Source organism: Gadus macrocephalus, chromosome 19 (assembly GCF_031168955.1).
Source record: "Gadus macrocephalus chromosome 19, ASM3116895v1".
Classification (NCBI taxonomy): domain Eukaryota; kingdom Metazoa; phylum Chordata; class Actinopteri; order Gadiformes; family Gadidae; genus Gadus; species Gadus macrocephalus.
The window spans coordinates 2,933,711-2,955,515 of NC_082400.1; the positions used below are offsets into that span (position 1 = coordinate 2,933,711).

The 21,805-nt window shown below is 47.1% G+C and overlaps 1 protein-coding gene across 1 annotated transcript in view; it reads left to right on the plus strand.

Annotated features, from left to right (window-relative positions):
- The window catches only part of st6galnac6 (ST6 (alpha-N-acetyl-neuraminyl-2,3-beta-galactosyl-1,3)-N-acetylgalactosaminide alpha-2,6-sialyltransferase 6), a 139,850-nt gene that overhangs the window by 35,542 nt on the left and 82,503 nt on the right, over positions 1-21,805 (plus strand). The gene's annotated exons all lie outside the window — the stretch shown is intronic.

A 21,805-nucleotide genomic window follows, 5' to 3' on the forward strand; every position in this document is an offset into this window, starting at 1 on the left:
ACTGCGAGTTCGGTCATTAAAGGAAGATCCCACACAGTTAAGTGAATGCATTGTTCTGCTGGACGGCATCGTGATAAGGCCCATTTGGATCTAAGTAAATACAGGCTTTAAGTAGTAGAAGTTGGCAGTAAGAATACAATTGTGCACAGTAATAGTCATAGTAGACAAGGTGAGGCAGGCTAGCCTTTTGTTTTAAGCTGGAGATGTAAGAGTTGAGCAGGATGCTTTAACGCCATCAACCGTCCATCAACCATTTCTTCTCTCTCTCGTTGCTGTTTGAAGTAAAAGACAAGACAGAAAAAATAGCTTTGCCATTGATTAGAGAGAGCATCCTGGCAAACAGGCATGGTAGAAATAGCTTCCCCATTGATCTTAAATGGAACATTAATCTATTTTTATCAATTTTGTGAGAGAGCCAGACAGGAGAAAAAACACCAAAACATACGACTGCATGGTTTTACACACAGAACTTCCAGAAAATGGCATTTTAAGTTGGTAGAAAAAGTTACTTTTAAAAGAGAGGCAGCATGAAATAATAATGATCCTACATATTAGCGTGACATGAACATAGCGTGACTAGAAATTGAATGTTTATTTTTCATTGAATGTTTACATAAAGTTGCACTGGGTGCCTTTAACTACTGGTGAACGAATGGTTTGCGGAAGAGTAACAACTCAGTATGATGCATGACTTTACATGAAGGTACATAAAAAGCTTCACTACTGGTAAACGAATGGTGAACGAATGATTAAAAAGCTTTACTACTGGTGAACGAATGGTTCGTGAATGAGTAACAACTCATCATCAGTCAGATCCAGCTCTACCAGTTGATCCAGTGTGGGACCCAAGCCAGCCCTCAACAGCGCTTGAAACCAAGGGCGGCAGGATTAAAGTGTGCCCTGCAGCGGTGGACAATTGCTTTTAAGATTTTAACATTACTAATGCAACAACTTTTAACATTACTAGCGCCACATAATAAATCTTAAATGTGAATATTAATGTATGTATTGTGAATAGCTTTATTCAAATATGACAATCAACCCGTCTGTGCCTTGTTAATTTAATTACTATTTGTGAAATCCTAGGAAAATACAGCTGCTATCATAATAAATTGGTCAGTTTGCTAATTCACAGAATGATTAATTAATACAGTATCCCCTAGTCTGTTTAACAGTAATTCCTCAGTAGTTAGTGACTAACTGTCACCTAGGGCCCCAGTTAGGGCCCCAGTTGTTCATCATTCATTACTCAGTAATGAATACACCCCTAGTCGTTTACCAGTAACTCCTCACTAGTTAATGAATAACTGTCACTTAGGGCCACGTTAGGGCCCCAATTAGGGCCCCAGTTAGGGCCCTGGTCGTTCATCATTCGTTACTCAGTAATGAATAGAGTAGTCCCCTAGTCTGTTTACTAGTAACTCCTCACTAGTTACTGAATAACTGTCACTTAGGGCCACGTTAGGGCCCTGGTTGTTAATCTTTCGTTACTCATTCGTTCCTCAGTAACAACCCACGTTTTTGCGTACCTTATTGTAAAGTGTTATCGGTTTAGTCAGCAGAAAGTTGCTGTTGTGTGTCCACCAGCAACACCTGGCTTCAAGGATCTCACGGCACACTGATCCCCAGGAGGACCATCGAGTCAGATGGATTCTACTACCTAACCTAAAAATCACTGATCAAACTTCGAATTAATAATTGAATAATAAATAATTTACTTCTGGTGGCATAGAAATCCCTTCAGTTTGCTATGTTCCTCTGTTCCTCCATAGTACATCTGAACAGCCCTCTCTGAGAACGGATAGCACTAATTAAGATTACCCAGACAGAAAACATGGTAAATAGATAAAGACAGATGAAACCAAACATTGGGGGTAAGATGGAAGTAAGAGAGAGAGAAGTGACAGGTGGAGGGCGGAGAGAAACAGACCGGGGAGGGCCTGACGCCTATAGCTTGATTACTATCTGAGACAAGGAGGGTTTGGTGGCAGAGCAACAGAGAGCTTTAGCAGGGGATAGAGAGAGAGGAGAGAGAGAGAGAGAGAGAGAGAGGAGAGAGAGAGAGAGAGAGAGAGAGAGAGAGATGAGAGAGAGAGAGGAGAGAGAGAGAGAGAGAGAGAGAGAGAGAGGGAGAGAGTGTGAGAGAGAGAGAGAGAAGAGAGAGAGAGAGAGAGAGAGAGAGAGAGAGAGAGAGAGAGAGAGAGGGAGAGAGTGAGAGAGAGAGAGAGAAACCAACGCAAGACTTAAATTGAAAAAAAAGCTAAAACATGACATGCCGGCAGACAGATGTGTGATGAGGAGCTCTAGCTAGCTCTGCCTCCACGTGGAGACCCACCTGGGCTGGCAGTAGCCGTGCCCAGATGGTTCTTTGTTCCTCACATCCAGGCCTAATGAGCAGACAGGGGCCAGGCCAATAGGAGGAGGAGGAGACTTGCTCATGCGAGGAGCAGGGAGCAAAGCGGGGCAAACCATTTGGTCATGGGAGGGAGATGGTGGGCGGGCTGGTGGGAATGATTGTCTGGCACTGACACGAGTAGGTTAGTACTGATTAGGTCTCGTTTAGGAGTGGTCGACGGCAGCCAAACACCTGGGCAACGCAGGGAGGATCACTGGGATGAGGGCGTGTTCACGGCACAGCTTTAATGTGTTCAATTATGAATCGAATGATCAATTCCTAATGTATAAATGGACTTCCAATAAGATATTTAAGTGTAGAAATAGATTGATTGATTAGATCCCATGCTTTACTCAGGAACAGTACAACTTTTCGAACAGGTAAAGCAAGTGTAAGACAGTTTCTTCTTTTGTGGTTTTCATTGTGTGTAAACATTACTTTATTGTAACTGTCCACTTGTTTCATTTATTTGATTGTTTATTATTATTATTTTTTATTATTATTTACTTGTTTGAAATAAAAACTTTTTCAATTCAATTCAATTCAATTCAACTTTAATAGACTTCACCACTGCTACCTTCCTTTATGCTGACGGTTCCTTCCCTTTGGTGTGGGCAGAAGAAGTTGTTTAGATTGTGTACTTAAGTAGTTTCATCAGCATACATCTGCACACCGGTTTGAGATTAAAAGACTGCTTTTATCATTTCATAATCTTTGGGAGAACCATCAGCCAACTAAACACGCCCAACTACCAATAATAGACTAGAATTCAAACTATAGACTAATTGGTCTTTGTGTGTAACAACACAAAGAAATCATTATTGCTATGCTTGTTTATATAGGGCCAGGTGCACAACCTTCATAATACACAATTCTGAGTACATGTCATCTCCGACACCACGGGGGTCAGGCATCAGTGAAGCCCAGGATTACTCTGCTCAACCGAGGCTGACTTTGTCAAAGCAAAGGTCTAATTTTCCATTTGCTGTAATGATAATGTGCTGCTAGTAGTAATCATGTTGCAATACATAATTATGATTCCAGAGGCAAATCTGCTTCTAAATACTCATTGGGATTCATCCGTTGGTGAAGGGTAATTACTCATTGGTGAAACAGTGCACATTATAAAGTGTTATAAAGTTTATTCTCCAATGTAACAGAAGGTGAGATTAGGCGGTCATAGACGCATCAGGGATTCTGTTTAGTAGGTGTTTGGTGGTCATCCCTAGCATTGGACCCACTGTGTTAATATTCCTCCTGGCCTGTGTGCATTCTCCTCCTCTCCTCCTCTCTCCTTATCTCCTCCTCACCTCCTCTCTCCTTACCTCCTCCTCCCATCCTCTCTCCTCCTCCCCTCTTCTCTACTCCTCCCCTCCTCTCCTCCTCTACTCTCCTCCTCCCCCTCTTATCCTCTCCCCCTTTTCCATTTCCTATGGTGGTGAGGGTGTGGTGGTGGTGATGGTGGTGGTAGTGGTGGTGGTGGTGGTGGTGGTGTTGGGGGTGGTGCTGGGGGTGGTGCTGGTAGTGGTGGTCATGGTGGTGGAGGTGGTGGTGCTGGTAGTGGTGGTGGTAGGGTGGTAGGATGGTGGTGGTGGTGGTGGTGGAGGTGGTGGTGGGGGAGGTGGTGGTGGAGGTGGAGGTGGTGGAGGTGGAGGTGGTGGAGGTGGTGGTAGGGTGGTAGGATGGTGGAGGTGGTGGTGGAGGTGGTGGTGTTGGAGGTGGAGGTGGAGCTGGTGGTAGGGTGGTGGTGGTGGAGGTGGTGGTAGGGTGGTGGTGGTGGTGGAGGTGGTAGGGTTGTGGTGGTGTAGGTGGTGGTGGAGGTGGTGGTAGGGTGGGGGTGGAGGTGGTGGTGGAGGTGGTAGGGTTGTGGTGGTGGAGGTGGTGGTGGTGCTGGTGCTGGTGGTGGAGGTGGTGGTAGGGTGGTGGTGGAGGTGGTAGTGGTGGAGGTCGTGGTAGGGTGGTGGTAGGGTGGTGGTGGAGGTGGTGGTAGGGTGGTGGTGGTGGTGGTGGTGGAGGTGGTGGTGGTAGGGTGGTGGTGGTGGAGGTGGTGGTAGGGTGGTGGTGGTAGGGTGGTGGTGGTGGTGGTGGTGGAGGTGGTAGGGTTGTGGTGGTGTAGGTGGTGGTGGAGGTGGTGGTGGTGCTGGTGCTGGTGGTGGAGGTGGTGGTAGGGTGGTGGTGGAGGTGGTAGTGGTGGAGGTCGTGGTAGGGTGGTGGTAGGGTGGTGGTGGAGGTGGTGGTAGGGTGGTGGTGGTGGTGGTGGTGGAGGTGGTAGGGTGGTGGTGGTGGTGGTGGAGGTGGTGGTGGTGGTAGGGTGGTGGGTGGAGGTGGTGGTGGTGCTGGTGGTGGTAGGGTGGTGGTGGTGGTGGTGGTGGAGGTGGTGGTAGGGTGGGGGTGGAGGTGGTGGTGGAGGTGGTAGGGTTGTGGTGGTGGAGGTGGTGCTGGTGCTGGTGCTGGTGGTGGAGGTGGTGGTAGGGTGGTGGTGGAGGTGGTAGTGGTGGAGGTCGTGGTAGGGTGGTGGTAGGGTGGTGGTGGTGGAGGTGGTAGGGTGGTGGTGGGGGTGGTGGAGGTGGTGGTGGTAGGGTGGTGGGTGGAGGTGGTGGTGGTGCTGGTGGTGGTAGGGTGGTGGTGGTGGTGGTGGAGGTGGTGGTAGGGTGGGGGTGGAGGTGGTGGTGGAGGTGGTAGGGTTGTGGTGGTGGAGGTGGTGGTGGTGCTGGTGCTGGTGGTGGAGGTGGTGGTAGGGTGGTGGTGGAGGTGGTAGTGGTGGAGGTCGTGGTAGGGTGGTGGTAGGGTGGTGGTGGAGGTGGTGGTAGGGTGGTGGTGGTGGTGGTGGTGGTGGAGGTGGTAGGGTGGTGGTGGTGGTGGTGGAGGTGGTGGTGGTAGGGTGGTGGGTGGAGGTGGTGGTGGGTGGAGGTGGTGGTGGTGCTGGTGGTGGTAGGGTGGTGGTGGTGGAGGTGGTGGTAGGGTGGGGGTGGAGGTGGTGGTGGAGGTGGTAGGGTTGTGGTGGTGGAGGTGGTGGTGGTGCTGGTGGTGGAGGTGGTGGTAGGGTGGTGGTGGAGGTGGTAGTGGTGGAGGTCGTGGTAGGGTGGTGGTAGGGTGGTGGTGGAGGTGGTGGTAGGGTGGTGGTGGTGGTGGTGGTGGTGGAGGTGGTAGGGTGGTGGTGGTGGAGGTGGTGGTAGGGTGGTGGTGGTGGAGGTGGTGGTAGGGTGGTGGTGGTGGTGGTGGTGGTGGAGGTGGTAGGGTTGTGGTGGTGTAGGTGGTGGTGGAGGTGGTGGTAGGGTGGGGGTGGAGGTGGTGGTGGAGGTGGTAGGGTTGTGGTGGTGGAGGTGGTGCTGGTGCTGGTGGTGGAGGTGGTGGTAGGGTGGTGGTGGAGGTGGTGGTAGGGTGGTGGTGGTGGTGGTGGTGGTGGAGGTGGTAGGGTGGTGGTGGTGGAGGTGGTGGTAGGGTGGTGGTGGTGGAGGTGGTGGTAGGGTGGTGGTGGTGGAGGTGGTGGTAGGGTGGTGGTGGTGGTGGAGGTGGTAGGGTTGTGGTGGTGTAGGTGGTGGTGGAGGTGGTGGTAGGGTGGGGGTGGAGGTGGTGGTGGAGGTGGTAGGGTTGTGGTGGTGGAGGTGGTGGTGGTGCTGGTGCTGGTGGTGGAGGTGGTGGTAGGGTGGTGGTAGGGTGGTGGTGGAGGTGGTGGTAGGGTGGTGGTGGTGGTGGTGGTGGAGGTGGTAGGGTGGTGGTGGTGGAGGTGGTGGTGGTAGGGTGGTGGTGGTAGGGTGGTGGGTGGAGGTGGTGGTGGTGCTGGTGGTGGTAGGGTGGTGGTGGTGGAGGTGGTAGGGTTGTGGTGGTGGAGGTGGTGGTGGTGCTGGTGGTGCTGGTGCTGGTGGTGGAGGTGGTGGTAGGGTGGTGGTGGAGGTGGTAGTGGTGGAGGTGGTGGTAGGGTGGTGGTAGGGTGGTGGTGGAGGTGGTGGTGGTGGTGGTGGAGGTGGCGGTGGAAGGGTGGTGGGTGGAGGTGGTGGTGGTGCTGGTGGTGGTGCTGGTGGTGGTGCTGGTGGTGGAGGTGGTGGTAGGGTGGTGGTGGAGGTGGTGGTGGTGGTGGTGGTGGTGGTAGGGTGGTGTTGGTGGTGGTGGTGGTGGAGGTGGTGGTGGTAGGGTGGTGGTAGGGTGGTGGTAGGGTGGTGGTGGTGGAGGTGGTGGTAAGGTGGTGGTGGTGGTGGTAGGGGGGTGAGGGTGGTGAGGGTGGTGGAGGTGGTGGTGGTGATGGTGGTGGTATAGTGGTGGTGGTGGTGATGGTGGTGGAGGTGGTGATAGGGTGGTGATGGTGGTGGAGGTGGTGGTAGGGGGGTGGTGGTGGTGGTGGTGGTGGTGGTGGTGGTGGTGGTGGTGGTGGTGGTGGTGATGGTAGTGGTGGGGGTGGTGGGGGTGGGGGTGGTGGGGGTGGTGGGGGTGGCAGTCCAGGCTGCTTCTCTGAAGGACGTCAGAAGAGTTTCAAAGGCGACAACAAATCAAACTGTTCCCTGAATCTAATATCAAACAGGCCCAGCGTCAGCACTTATCAGAGAAATCTGATTCTATACCCACCCACCCCCTCCCTCTCTCTCTCTCTCTCTCTCTCTCTCTCTCTCTCTCTCTCTCTCTCTCTCTCTCTCTCTCTCTCTCTCTCTCTCTCTCTCTCTCTTCCATCCCTCATCCCTCCTCACTCCTACTCCCCCCTCCTTCCCTCTCTCTCCCTACCTCTCTCTCTCTCTCTCTCTCTCTCTCTCTCTCTCTCTCTCTCTCTCTCTCTCTCTCTCTCTCTCTCTCTCTCTCTCTCTCGCTCTGCCTCTCTCGCTCACTCTCTCCATCCCACTTGCAGTATTTCAACGCAGAGCAACCCTTTGAAGTCGAAAGAATGCAGGATGGTAAATTACCCAGGAGACGCGGCTGATAGTGTTTGAAGCCCTCCTTTGATAGTGTTGTTTTCTGTGCTTCCCCTGCATCTCTCTCTCCCATCTCTCTCTCCCTCTCTCTCTCTCTCTCTCTCTCTCTCTCTCTCTCTCTCTCTCTCTCTCTCTCCCTCCATCTTTCACCCTTCTTTTCTACACCAAGAACGCAGTGGGCAACACACACACACACACACACACACACACACACACACACACACACACACACACACACACACACACACACACATAAAAAAAACATGCAAGTTCATGTGCATATTATACTCACACATTACTACGTCAAATACCTGCCCATGTAAATATGATACCAAGGAATTTGATTGATTGATTGTTTTTTAAATACAGATATATCTGATCAACTGAAATAAACGAACAGCTGATGCAAGGACAATTCCACGAGAAAAATTACAACAAAGATCTACTCTCCAAATGGCTGCTAGTCAGTATGGAACTGGCAGATGCAAGACAGCAAGATTTCTTCCCCAAAAATGAGACTAAATAAGCTAAGATCCATTTGTTTTAGGCCTAGAAATTTGAGTGTAGAAGTCCAAGTGGAGAATTGATGTCGCAAACACCAGATTGCTGCGTCAATTCGCAGAACAATCTATTTGTATTTATTCTACCACATCGCTGGCAGTGAATCGAGGTCAGAGAGAGATTCTCATATTCTCTATAATAACTCTCGACTATGCTGTGATGTGTTCTCCCCTATTATATGTGGTAGGCAAAAGCCTACTACTTAACATAGACAGTCCCAACCAGAGTGCACTGTTGGACATGTATGAGCCAGGTCACCATTCTGGGGAAGTCTTTTTGGAGCCAACAGATCCTATCATATCATTTTTGTACAATAGCTTATTTTATTTGAAAACTGCAACACACAAACGCACACAAACAAACATGCAAACACACACACATACACACACACACACACACACACACACACACACACACACACACACACACACACACACACACACACACACACACACACACACAAACATACAGACACACGCGAACACATGCACAATTGTGTTCTCACACACACACACACACACAAACATGCACATTTGTGAGCGCACACACACATACTGTACACACACACAAAGAAAGCTGTAAAAAACATACAAAAGGCCTACATGCGCTCTTGGGTACAGGTAACTTACTTGCATGAAACTCACTCACAGTAGACTTTGCCTTTATTTTCTCTTACGTATCTATTTTATTTAAATAATTTATTTTAATATGACAATATTTCTATGTGAAGCACTTTGAGTCTGCCTCATGTATGAAAAGTGCTATACAAATAAAGTTGCCTTGCCTTGCCTTGCCTTGCCTTGCCTTGCCTTGCCTTGCCTTGCCTTGCCTTGCCTTGCCTTGCCTTGCCTAGACTGGGTGGGTCTGTCTAAGTTAAGATATGTTTTGGAGCAAAATGTCAGCAAGAAATCATACTTGCTTGCCGCAGTTTTAAATCTTCTGTTACTGCTAATTTCCAGTGTGAAATATTGATAGTGTGCTGTGTTTTTTTAAGACTACTCTTAGTGGCCTGGAGAGAATACAGGACATCATCATCAAGCGCATGGCGTTTCCTCGGAGATGATGCAAGCGTTTTGAATTCAAGTGTAATGATGATCTATTGTACTGCTGGGATGGAAACTCTTTCATAAACCTTCAGTGGCTTCGGCTTTATTAAAGACGTGTCACACAACAGTGTGCGTGTGTATGTGTCTGTGTGTGTGTGGGGGGTGTGTGTTTGTGGGTGAGTAGGTGTGTGTGTGTGGGTGTGTGTGTGTGTGTGTGTGTGTGTGTGTGTGTGTGTGTGTGTGTCTGTGTGTGTGTGTGTTTGTGTGTATGGGTGTGTGTGTGTGTGGTTGTGAGTGTGCGTTGGACAACACACATTTTTGGAAAATAAGCAGAGAGATCTTTTCCCGAGGTACAGTTCTGCACAGACTGACAATTACCGAATGGCCATTAAGTGGTGGACGGCAGAACATGACCCCACAAATGTGCGAGCGCACATTCACAAAGAGACCCAAATGCTGTATACACACAGACACCCACGCACACTCACGCACACAAACACACACGCGCTGGGGTTGATGAAGAGCAGTGCAACCGTGACCCTGGTGGTTCGGTAGACTCGCGTCCACTTTGATAATTACTCGTGATCAAGGGTCCTCCCAGCTGTCATAGCTGCCTGGTGAAGCTGCCTGTTCAAAAGGACTCAAACTCATTGGCTTGAGCTGAAAGGAACTCTACACACGGGCCCGTATTCACATCCAATAAGCCCCAGTGTGGTGCGCACACCCGGGTAGGGGTTAGGGATGGGGGGGAGGGGGGGGGGGGGCGTTGGAAGCCTGACTTATTTAATATGAACAATGAAAGATCAAGCCTGCCTTCAACCTTCATCCACAGGGCCGTGGACCCTAAACACACGGCGCAGTGTCGCATACTCATTATGAGGGAGGGAGGAAGGGGCTGGTACGGATGGGACTCGGTCGGCGTTCTTTCTCCCCTGCCACCCCCGGACCCTGGCTCAGGGCAGTCCAGACAGCGAGGTGTTTAGAAGGCCAGCAGGCCCTTCCTCCACTTCCACGGTTTGGATGGCACTTAATGTACGCACTTATTGAATGTTGTACTTAGTTATAGGCCCAATCCCATTTCTACCCCTTACCCCTTCCCCTTACCCCTTAAAAACAAGGGGGAGGGGTAAGGGGAAGGGGTAAGGGGTAGAAATGGGATTGGGCCATAGTACTTAGTTGTGTAGCATCTTGTGCTGGCTATCTTTGTTGTATACAGGGAATGGGTTAACCTAGTGATTGTTGGCGCTTGCACTTGGTTCTATGACCATCCTTATTGTACCGACAGCGATATATTGTTTTCTCTCCTTCTGCTGACAAATGTACTTATTATAAGTCTCTTTGGATAAAAGAGTCTGCTAAATGCCCTAAATGCAATTGTTAATCCATGATGTCACTTATGACTAGTCTGCCTACATAAGTGGGTTTCAACCCACTTATCTTACCATGAGACCCTCTAGCCCACCCAATAGAGTACATCCACGCTGATATAAGGTTGACATAATATGCAAAAAAAGTATTTTATGCTAGATCATTCAATCCTGATCCAAGCCGATATGATGTGTCCCAAACTAATAGAGACACGTCAATACTTGGAGATTTGAAACGCATCTACTTTGTTTGGTGTCTACATTCTTCTTTCCCACCACCATCAGCATACTCTCAGGCTGTCCCCCCCCTGCGATAGATTGCCTTATCGAGGGTCACGGAAACGGGCCAAGAAACATTATGCACAACAGGGACATTACGCAGAGCGCCATGTTGGGCTGGGTCCAATCTTCAGACCCAATTTCCTCAATAAAACGTCCACTTAGCGCACGCGGCTCCACTGGCCGATAAACCATGCATAATGAGGGAGGTAATGCAGCCCAGAGACCGCATTACCTTACATGCTTATCTTGTGTGTGTGTGTGTGTGTGTGTGTGTGTGTGTGTGTGTGTGTGTGTGTGTGTGTGTGTGTGTGTGTGTGTGTGTGTGTGTGTGTGTGTGTGTGTGTGTGTGCGTGTGTGTGCGTGTGTGTGTGTGTGTGTGTGTGTGTGTGTGTGTGTGTGTGTGTGTGTGTGTGTGTGAAGATCATTTTACCCATGCTTTGTAATAAATTTATTATTCATGATTATTTAGTTCATAAAGAGGCACAAAGGTCTGATAATGCAATGTGGTCTTTGGTTTCTAGTTGTTTGTTTTTACAATGAATGGAATGCATTGATCCGATATTATTGTAGCAATATATTGGCGATACAAAAGGGGAAGGACAGGTAAGTGGGTAAGGTTATGTCAGTAAGGCCCTAAAAATGTAGTCAGTATCAGTAGCAGAACTGTTCAATAGCCACTTTGAGTTAGTATTGGTAATAGTGCCTGAGGTGCATATGCGTGTGATGTTATTTTAGGATTGTCTACTAATTAAAAACTTAAACTGACAATGAGTACCCAAATGATAAAAAAAACACAAAATCATATTTTAGAAAGTTCATTGCATTATGAGCTTAGCTGGCCTGTATCCTGTATTTTCTGTTTATGTCCCAGTTATAAGGAATAAGGGGGTATGGAAGATGCTTTTAAAGGACCAGACATCTCCAAACACAAGACTTTTACTTTGAAATGATAATTTCCTATCTGATGTCATCATCATGCTTTGCTGCATCATTTTACATTTACATTTAGGGCGTTTAAAAGGTGTTTTCATCCAAAGCAACTTAAAATTAAAAGTTTTAAGTTGCTTAAAAGTACATTTGTCAGAAGAAGAGAAACAATATAACGCTGTCGGTACAGTAAAGATGTTAATAGAACCAAGTGCAAAGCACTGACAATCGCTAGGTTAACCCATTCCCCGTATACAACAGAGATAGATAGATAGGATAAGATGCTACACAACTAAGTACTTTAACTCAGTACGACATACAATAAGTGTGTATATAATTTCCATATAAGTGCCAGGACGTACAACATACAATAAGTAGGAGGTGTGGAGGGAGGCTATGCCGAGTCTAAGGCCCAATCCCATTTCTACCCCTTACCCTTACCCCTTCAAAACAAGGGGGAGGGGTAAGGGGAAGGGGTAAGGGGTAGAAATGGGATTGGGCCTTAGTGAACTCTGAACAGGTAAGTCTTGAGTCTATTGTGGCCAGCTGACCTCCCATGCTGTCAGGACAGAGAATCAAGAGCCCTGTTAATGCTACTGCTGCTACCATTAACACACCAACTGGTAGGGAGATGGATGAGAGGATGATAAGATCGATGGATGGATGGATGAATGAAAGGATGGATGGATGGATGGATGGATAAATGATTGAGAGGATGATGGATGAATTAGGATTGATGGATAGTTTGGAGAAATGCATGAAAGGATTTGATGAATCAATGGATGAAGTGTTTCCAGAACGTCTGAACCATTAAGTATACTGTTAATAACAGTATACTTAATGGTCTAATTATCTATTTATAAACTATTTAATAAGACCTTTAAGTTCTACGACTACACTGAAATCCACCTATTCTTTCACTGCAGTGGTACTGCACACCCAGCAGCCTCATCCCACTCCCCAAGCCCATCGCCAGTCAGTTGAAAGAGTCGGTCCATGGCAACCTCCAAAACACATTCAGTAGCTTTCAGCACATTGCCTGAAGCGCAGAGTACAGAAGGATGGAGGGAGGGAGGGAGGGGGGGGAGGGAGGGAGGGAAGGGAAGGAGGGAGGAAGGGAGGGGGAGGGAGGGAGCCATCTCCAGCTGGCGGCCCCTGGGATCGGCCTGCAGCCGCCCAGCCCCACTCTGCCAGCACAGCCGTCCCAGGCCCCATGCTCCTTGAAGGTGGGGGGGAGAGGGAGTCCTCGCCCTGGCTGTCCCCGGCCCTCCAGAGGGCTACCACCACGGTCCGGCTGTCAAGCCTCAGCGCAACCTCCGGCAGGCAGCCCTGCAACGGCCATGTCCAGGGAGACCCCCGCCAGGCACGACCACAGCCCAGGCTCCAGGCACGACCACAGCCCAGGCTCCAGACACGACCACAGCCCAGGCTCCAGGCACGACCACAGCCCAGGCTCCAGGCACGACCACAGCCCAGGCTCCAGGCACGACCACAGCCCAGGCTCCAGGCACGACCACAGCCCAGGCTCCAGGCACGACCACAGCCCAGGCTCCAGGCACGACCACAGCCCAGGCTCCAGGCACGACCACAGCCCAGGCTCCAGGCACGACCACAGCCCAGGCTCCAGGCACGACCACAGCCCAGGCTCCAGGCACGACCACAGCCCAGGCTCCAGGCACGACCACAGCCCAGGCTCCAGGCACGACCACAGCCCAGGCTCCAGGCATGACCACAGCCCAGGCTCCAGGCAACCTGTACATTAAAACAACTCTTAATTCATGGGATTAGCAATTTAACACAGCCCTAATCTAGCATCTCATCCTAACTATTTTTGTTGTATACGGGGAATGGGTTAACCTAGCGATTGTTAGTGCTTGGTACTTGGTTCTATGAACATCCTTACTGTACCAACAGCAGTATATTGTTGCTGTTTTACCTTCTTCTGACAAAGGTTGTTTCACCTTCTTCTTACTTATTGTAAGCAGTGATGGGAATAACGGCGTTATAAATAATGGCGGTACTAACGGTGTTACTTTTTCAGTAACGAGTAGTCTAACAGATTGCTCTTCCAATCATTATAACGCCGTTACCGTTACTTCCTAAAAATGTGGCGCGTTACCATAATTTAAGCAGTTTTTTCATCTGACCCACTAGATCTCACTCTCTCTCTTTACTGTTCTTCATTGGTTAGTGGGTACGAGACAATCGCATTAATGATAACGATTGGCTGAGGTATAGTAACATGTCACGGTAAGCCAATCAGAGGTAGAGTTGGGAGGGTTTTGTTTACACACATTCGAAAGCACGCATAGTCGGACACACGACGCAAGTGAGTCAACGTGAAACTGGAATGGCGAACCCAAATAATCCCAAAACAGCCCTCTTTAAATGGAAGGGAAGCCATTACTTTTCCCTCCAAGAAATTAAAAGAAAGAGTGTAAGCGTGAAATGCACATTATGCCACGTCGGTGTCAATTAATTCAAACATCTTTCAACGTTGCGTGCTTCCGTGCATTCCATGCTTCCGTGCATGAACATGCACATGTATTTTGAGTTCCGTTAAAGAGGGGTGGGGGTGGACATGGTGTCCAAATTATTTGACACATTTGATCATTTAACAATGTACTTGAAAGTAACGCAATAGATACTTCTATTTGTAAAGGAGTAACTACTATTTTTGGGAGAAGTAACTAGTAACAGTAACAAATTACTTTTTCAAGTAATTTGCCCAACACTGATTGAAAGTCACTTTGGACTAAAGCATCTGCTAAATGCCCTTAAATTTATATGGAATAAACTGACTGAAGACTCACATAGCTAATGAGAACAGCATCAAAATGCAATACTAATGTACTCATTTACACCTGTTGTTTTGTTGCATATTTACTTAATTCACACCCGTTGCCTTCTCTTCAGCGCACAGCGCTTCTGAGAACAGGAGAACACAAAGCTCTCTGGACGGGCTGGGTTGCTGATTCTATCCTCCCTCTCGACAATACACTTGGCAAACCATAACCCAACCAGTTGTTGTTTACTCTCTGGTGGATTGAGCGGTGGATTGAAAGCATAACACTCAAAGAGGGTTATAACTCACGTATAACAATGTGGAGCACACACACACACACACACACCCACAAGCCGGTTCATTGCTACACTATCAGTATGGGGACTGTTAATGAGTGTTGTTGTGCTTGACCGTAATTCTCTCTCTATGTGCATTGGAAGTAAGGTGTGGTGTGGGACGAGGTGTGTATGTGTGTGCGTGTGCGTGTGTGTGTGTGTGTATGTGTGTGTGTGTGTGTGTGTGTGTGTGTGTGTGTGTGTGTGTGTGTGTGTGTGTGTGTGTGTATGTGTGTGTGTGTGTGTGTGTGTGTGTGTGTGTGTGTGTGTGTGTGTGTGTGTGTGTGTGTGCGCGAGAGCACATGCATGTTTGTATATATTTTTTCGTGTGTATGTGTGTGTGCGAACACAAATGTGCGTGTGTGTGTGAGTGTGTATGTGCATGTTTGTGTCTGTGTGTGTGCATATCTTTTTGAGTGCGTGTCTGTGTGTATGTATGCATGTGTGTGTGTGTGTGTGTGTGCTCGTTTGTGCATGCGTGCGTGTGTGTTTGTGTATGTGTGTGTGTGTGGAGGGGGGATTAAAGTGAACGCAGTGGGGACCTGTGGCATGAGGAGAAACGGAAGGAAAGGCCGACTCTTGTGCACACGGCAACCGATTATTTCTGTCTTTCTTTTTCGTTCTCTCTCTCTCTATTTCTTTTGTATTTCATCACCCTTTTTGCGATGCAGGACGAATGAGGTAGGGAGGGAAGGGGGGGGGGTTGGGGGTGGTCCGCTGTCAGGATGAAGGGAGAGAGAGAGGGTGGAATTAATACCCACAAAAAAAAGTGAATGGTGCGATTGACCTTGTTTGCCTTTGGTTCAGTCGTACGGAAAAATTGTTCAATGATATGGTATGTTTAAGAAATGTGCAAGTAGTATACCTTAAAGTTGGCTGAACAAATCCGTCGATACAATATCTTCAGAATGGAGTCTATTTTTTGGTTTTAAATCCATGATTTAAACTGTGCCAACGTGAACTTTGATTCCAGCTCTACACCTGAAAGAGGAGGATGGCTAACAGAGAACCACTCAGCCGCGTGGCTTCAGGGCCGCGGCTATAGATGACCAAGTGGTTTAACAACTTTACCCCATCAAATAATTTGAATATTAAGAATTGGAGAAATGTGAGAGTTGAGCCTGCCGACCTAACAGGAACATAGGAGTGGCCCCAGGGTAAGACACAAACACACACACACACGCACACACACACACACACACACACACACACACACACACACACACACACACACACACACACACACACACACACACACACACACACACACACACACACACACACACACACACACACACACACACACACACACACACACACACACACACACACACACATACACAGAAATGTCAATTTGACATTTCTGCCCGACGGTGCATTCTGTGGTTACCGTAACCAGCACGATGTATCAGAGAACCGTTTTTCAAACCCACTGAAGAAGAACATGCAAATATTCAGTCATTCATTTTTCCGGCAGCGGAGCCCCTGGTAGAGTTCTCTCCCACCCACCCTTACCGTTGGCTCAAGTGCTGCTGTCAACGCAATGCCAAGGCTTATCAACATGTTCATGCTGGTGAGGCAACCCAGTCTCACACCAACATTTACAATAGCTATGTTGGTCCTGAGCAGAAAATGTAGTAGTCTTACAATAACCACTCGTGAGATGAATGTGAGATCCCTACATTTTATTATTTTCTATAGGCCAAAACGAACAAGGTGTTTGCCATTTATTTTATTCTCAGTGGAAAATGCCATGTTTTGATATAGATTCGGCAGTAAAATGTATTTCGATAAAACTTCAAGTAAAAAAAAAATGTTTTGTTGTCATAATATTCTTTCAGTGATTGTATATTTAGTTTGCTAGTAATTAAAAAAATATTTTCGGTCTCGCAAGAAAATTGGTAGACGCCAGTGTTTTCTATCGTGGTTGCTATGGACACTGCGCTGAAAATGCCATTTCTTCATCTTCTGCAACATGCACACATATATCCTGTATTTAATAGATTTACGTTTTATATGCACACAATATTCGGAATGTCCCCTGAGAAGTTTTATTCTTGGTTCCTGTGATTTTAGCGGGACGCTGTGATGAGAAACATTAATGTATAAAATGTAAGCACAGTTCAGGTTGCTTACAAGTTTATGAGTTCTATGTAAATGTTCATTTACACAAACCTAGATGAGGATTTATACCCAATGGTGCACTTCAGGCATTTACTCATCTAAAGATAAACGATTTAGCCGTAAATAGTTCCACTGGCTAGGAAATAGACACATATTTCAAGGTGCCTTTTGAAGGCAAACCGCAGTTAACCCTTTAATTCGGATGGTGCTGCATGCAGCGCTCAACTATTGTGTTTCTTAGACTTCTTTCTTTCTTTCTTTCTTATTCTCGACAAATTTTGGGATCCACATCTTTCCACAATATTTATCCTAGAGTCTACATTCCACTTTTAAAATGTTAATATACACTTAATATTGCACGCTACCATTCAATTATTAAAAATATTTGTAACTTTTTAAGATATCTACTTTTGAAACTTCAACTACTTCAGACTTTGTAACTTTGTCCATTGTTTACCGTTAACCTTCTTTCACACATTTAACAAATCAACATACTTTGATCTTCAAATATATCCAAACTGATTTTCTATATCATTTATACTTTTTTTCTAAATCAACAGTGTAATATCATACCCGCTTCGTACATTACAGATAGTCATCCGTTGAGGCTAGAGTGTGATGACGTCACAGGCTCCATCTTGGGCTAGAGCGGGTCACAAACCATTTCGGACGTTGCGGAGCCTAAACAACGTCAATAATAAACCTAAAAAAACAATGTCAAGCCTAAACGATTATGTTATTTCTTGTTACACGTGCGCTAGAATGATTAATCCATTGGAAATATGATTCCATTGCAAATTAGACTCTGTTCAAATCCCTTCATTCCATTTCACATTTCTTTACGTATTAAACTATGTGGCTTTACTAAAACATATTTTCAACCTCACTTTGCACTACAGCACTCACCGCATTTTCTGCAGGAAATGCGTTTTCTAGTTAATAAATTCCTTTTGTAATCAATGTGACTCTAGTTAGCATGGACAGATTCGGTAGTGTCACAGCCAAACCTATTTGTGAAAGCAAAACACCAAGCTCATTGATTTAGCGAAGCAGGTTTTGACACAATTCATTAATTGATCATGTGTGAGAGGTCATTCCTCATCCTGAGTGTGTATTGACTATTTCTGTTGAGTGAAATGCTCATTGAAAGATTCCTATTTATGTATGGTGTACCCCTACTGTCCACAAGCCCCCCCTCCCCATATGGATATGTTGTTGCCACGCCCCAGTGGTGGCGGTGTCGTTTACATGAAAGAGGGCTTTAAAATATACTAGAATGATCAATTAGGCTGCCGTAGCCCTACAGAAAGGGAGGCAATGAGGAGGTGACTTAGAGGTAGAGGTCACTAACAAGTGAGCTATAGACCTCGGGTCTCTTTTGTATCAACGAGGGTCTGAAAAGTCACATACAATCTCAATTTTGGGGGCCCTACAAGAAATGTCTCACATAGCCTCAGCTAATGCTCCATCTCGTTGCACCTCACCCAGCGGCTCCCTTGCAAGATCGTGAGCGGAATTTCCTCTCAGACCTACACCCTACCCATCCAACAGGCATATCCTCTTTTTCTTTTCACCCAGACTTCAAAAACTTGGCCACTGGCTGTGTTAACATGTCTTAAGGCCCTGGTATCCATCTCCATTCCCCCGAAAATGGGGAACATGAAACTGCCGGCTGTTTTAGGACCATTTACTCTCCAGTTGGAGGTCCCGCCCCTTTTTCTGCCATTCCAAGATTGCTAGAGATTAATAGAGAGTAATTCATACACATAATCCCCTGGGTCTCGGGAAAGACTTTTTCCGAAATTTGGATTTCTAGCGCTTACCGAAAGAAAGTGTGCCCAAACGGGCAGTTTTTAGACAAAGCCTCTCAAAGTGTGGCCCACAGGACCTAGTGGATCAGAATGTGGTCTAAAAACCGTTTAGGAGACAGGAAGGGCCTACCGCCCTGAGACATGAATACTTTAATTAAAGGGGACCTATTATACTTTTTCGACTTTTATGACCTATAAACGTCGTTATAATGATTGATAGTCATGTTTAACCATACTAAAGTGTCAAATAATGACGTACATGCATTTCGACGTATTCCCTGCTGACAGTCTGGGGTGGCTGTGCCGAGTGCTAAACACTCGGGACAACGTTTGCGATTCAGTTGTTCACATTTCCGGGAAATCATCTACGTAGATGCACTCCTGCCACGCCCCCATATGCCTGGTCAAACTGCCCGCGCGCGCGCTTCAAGGAAGGTAACCAATCACATCGGAGTTGGGTTGGCAGGAGGGGGGCGAGGGGGCGGAGAAGGACGAAACCGAGTGTTTGACAGAGAAGGCTGATGGCGCCCAGATGAGAGGAAGAGTTTCCCGAAAACCGACATAAATTTTTTGTGTATGGTTAAACAGGACTATCAATCATTATAACAACGTTTATAGGTCCATAAAAGTCGAAAAAGCATAATAGGTCCCCTTTAAGGGCCTGACTGTGGTGGGGCCGTGTTTTAGGATTACTGTTAGGTTGGGGTTAGGATTAGGGTCTTCCTTTGCGCTAAGAGACCCAAGACTTTCACAGAAGGATCCCAAGATGCCCCCTGGTTACCTCTTTCTACAAGACAGAATTTGATGATGCTTTTGTACATCTTGTCGCCAGAAGTCTCTATCTTATTCACAAGTCATTCTCGGCTCCCATTAATGGTGTGTTTTTTTTACTTCTTCGTATGACATCTCAGGGAGGGATGACATCACCTCCAGTTAGGCGGGACCACCATGTTTTTTGTAAGTCCTTTAGGCTCCTTTTATTTACAAAAGCCCCATGTCTTTAGCTCATTGGCAAGTGTACCCCTACATCACCTACCAGTCCCGTCACCTCTTGAAGGCTAGCGCCTCCAAACATATCATTTTATTAGAGTTAATGTCAGCCCTCATTAATATAAAAGTAGTCAATAGGACAAACAATTCTTTAATTTGTAACCATCATTTGCGACCATAGCAGTGGCCTGGCTGTCACCCGGGGGCCATGGTAACTTGGAGCTAAGCTGCTTGCCATGACCATTGCACTCAACAACAGAAGTAGTCAACACACACTGAGCATGGATAATAACCTCTCACGCGGCCCTCTGGGAGGTGCTGTTCGGTCCTGCCGCACCTCAGTTTCCGAAAAAAAAAAGTATGCCAGGTCACCTGCCGCCGTCGTTATGGCAACGAGTGCACTATGGATTGGAGAAGAGCTATTGTTTGGAACAAAAGCCGAATAAATCAGTTTTTCTTTGAATTGGTAAATGAATAAAGTGCTTTGTTTGTGTCAATTAACCTTAACGTAGAACTCATAAACTCGTTTGCAAGGTGAACGGTGCTTACTTTGTGAACACTATTGTTCCTCATCACAGCGTCCCGCTCCTGTCACAGAAACCTAGAATCCATATGTTCGGGGGTTGTTCAGAATATTGTGCTCATATAACATGTTCATGTATTAAATACAGGATATATGCGTGCATGTTGCAGAAGATGAAATAATGGCCATAGGTCGTAAACAAGCACATATGTATATAAATATACGATAACTAGGGTGGCGGCGCGGCATTCCCAAAAAAAGTAGGCTCCACATCAACATGTTTTAAATACATAAATAGAATTTCGGTTATTTATTGAAACCCCAAATGCGCACGACAAACCCTGCGAGTTTTACTAACATCGTATAAAATCGCTGAACAAAAATGATGGCCTTTCAGGTCCACCTGAGACCTGAAAGAAAATACGTAATGAATAACAAATTAGACGTCATATACAAACACTGAACGCTGATTATGAATACAATAAATAAAATGGAAAATTCTCATTACAAACCTCACCCCCAAACAGAACAATACACACAAACACCCCCCCCCCCCCCACACACACACACACACACCATAGACATCCAATCATTGTCCAGTAAATATATTAATTGGTACAACATGCTTAATACTTTATGTTTGTTATATAAAGTGTATTTACAAACCTCACCCCCAAACAGAACAATACACACAAACACCCCCCCCCCCCCACACACACACACACACACACACACACAAAGAGACCAATCGCAGACACACATACGCACACACAGACCAATCACACACACACACACACACACACACACACACACACACACACACACACACCACACACACACACACACACACACACACACACCACACACACACACCACACACAAGCACACACACACACACACACACACACACACACACACACACACACACACACACACACACACACACACACACACACACACACACACACACACACACGCCTCTCTGCTCCCTCATTCCATCCCAGTCTGAGACAGGTGCCCTGAGTTTAAACTCATTACTTTAGACAAGGTTTGTAATGGAGGCGAGGAGCCAGCCACACAAGGGTACAGAAATGAAATGAGCGGGGGAAAGGAAGGAAGAAAGACAGAGAGAGAGAAGAGAGAGCAAGATGGATGGAAGAGGGCGAGAGCAATACAAACACAGAGCGTCTGAAACATAAAGGAGGGGGTTCTACTTGTTATTCAAAACCACATCTTCACCTTATCTGACCAGCATCTGAGCTCTGTAACAGAAGTGCAGGTCTAATACAAACAAATAACCAACTCTTATAACATAAAATATATGCATCAACTGGTAGCTACAACCAATGCAAAGTCAGGGAGACCCAGTAAGACGCGCGAAACAGACGCACCTCGTAGGGTTTTAGGGCTCAGACGCCCTGGTTGTAAGCCTCCGCATGTTAATCAAAGTCTGGGCTGAGTGGGCATGTTTTAACGCTGCTGGGGCGGCCCCACGGCGGCGGAGGGCCGGGGACCACCAGGGGGCCATAACCACCGGCCCCCAGACAGCTAAAGGACGTCAATGAGTCGGGGACACGACGGTGACGGCGGCCGCAGCCACGCAGGCGAACGAGGCAACTCATCGATGCGCGATCAATGCGAGCCTGCCAGGTGTGCTCAAAGCAAAGTGATTAACAGCCAGCCGATCGATCGCCATTAACCAATCACGCACACACAACTTACACGCATACGCACGCGCGCACACAAACGTACACGCATATG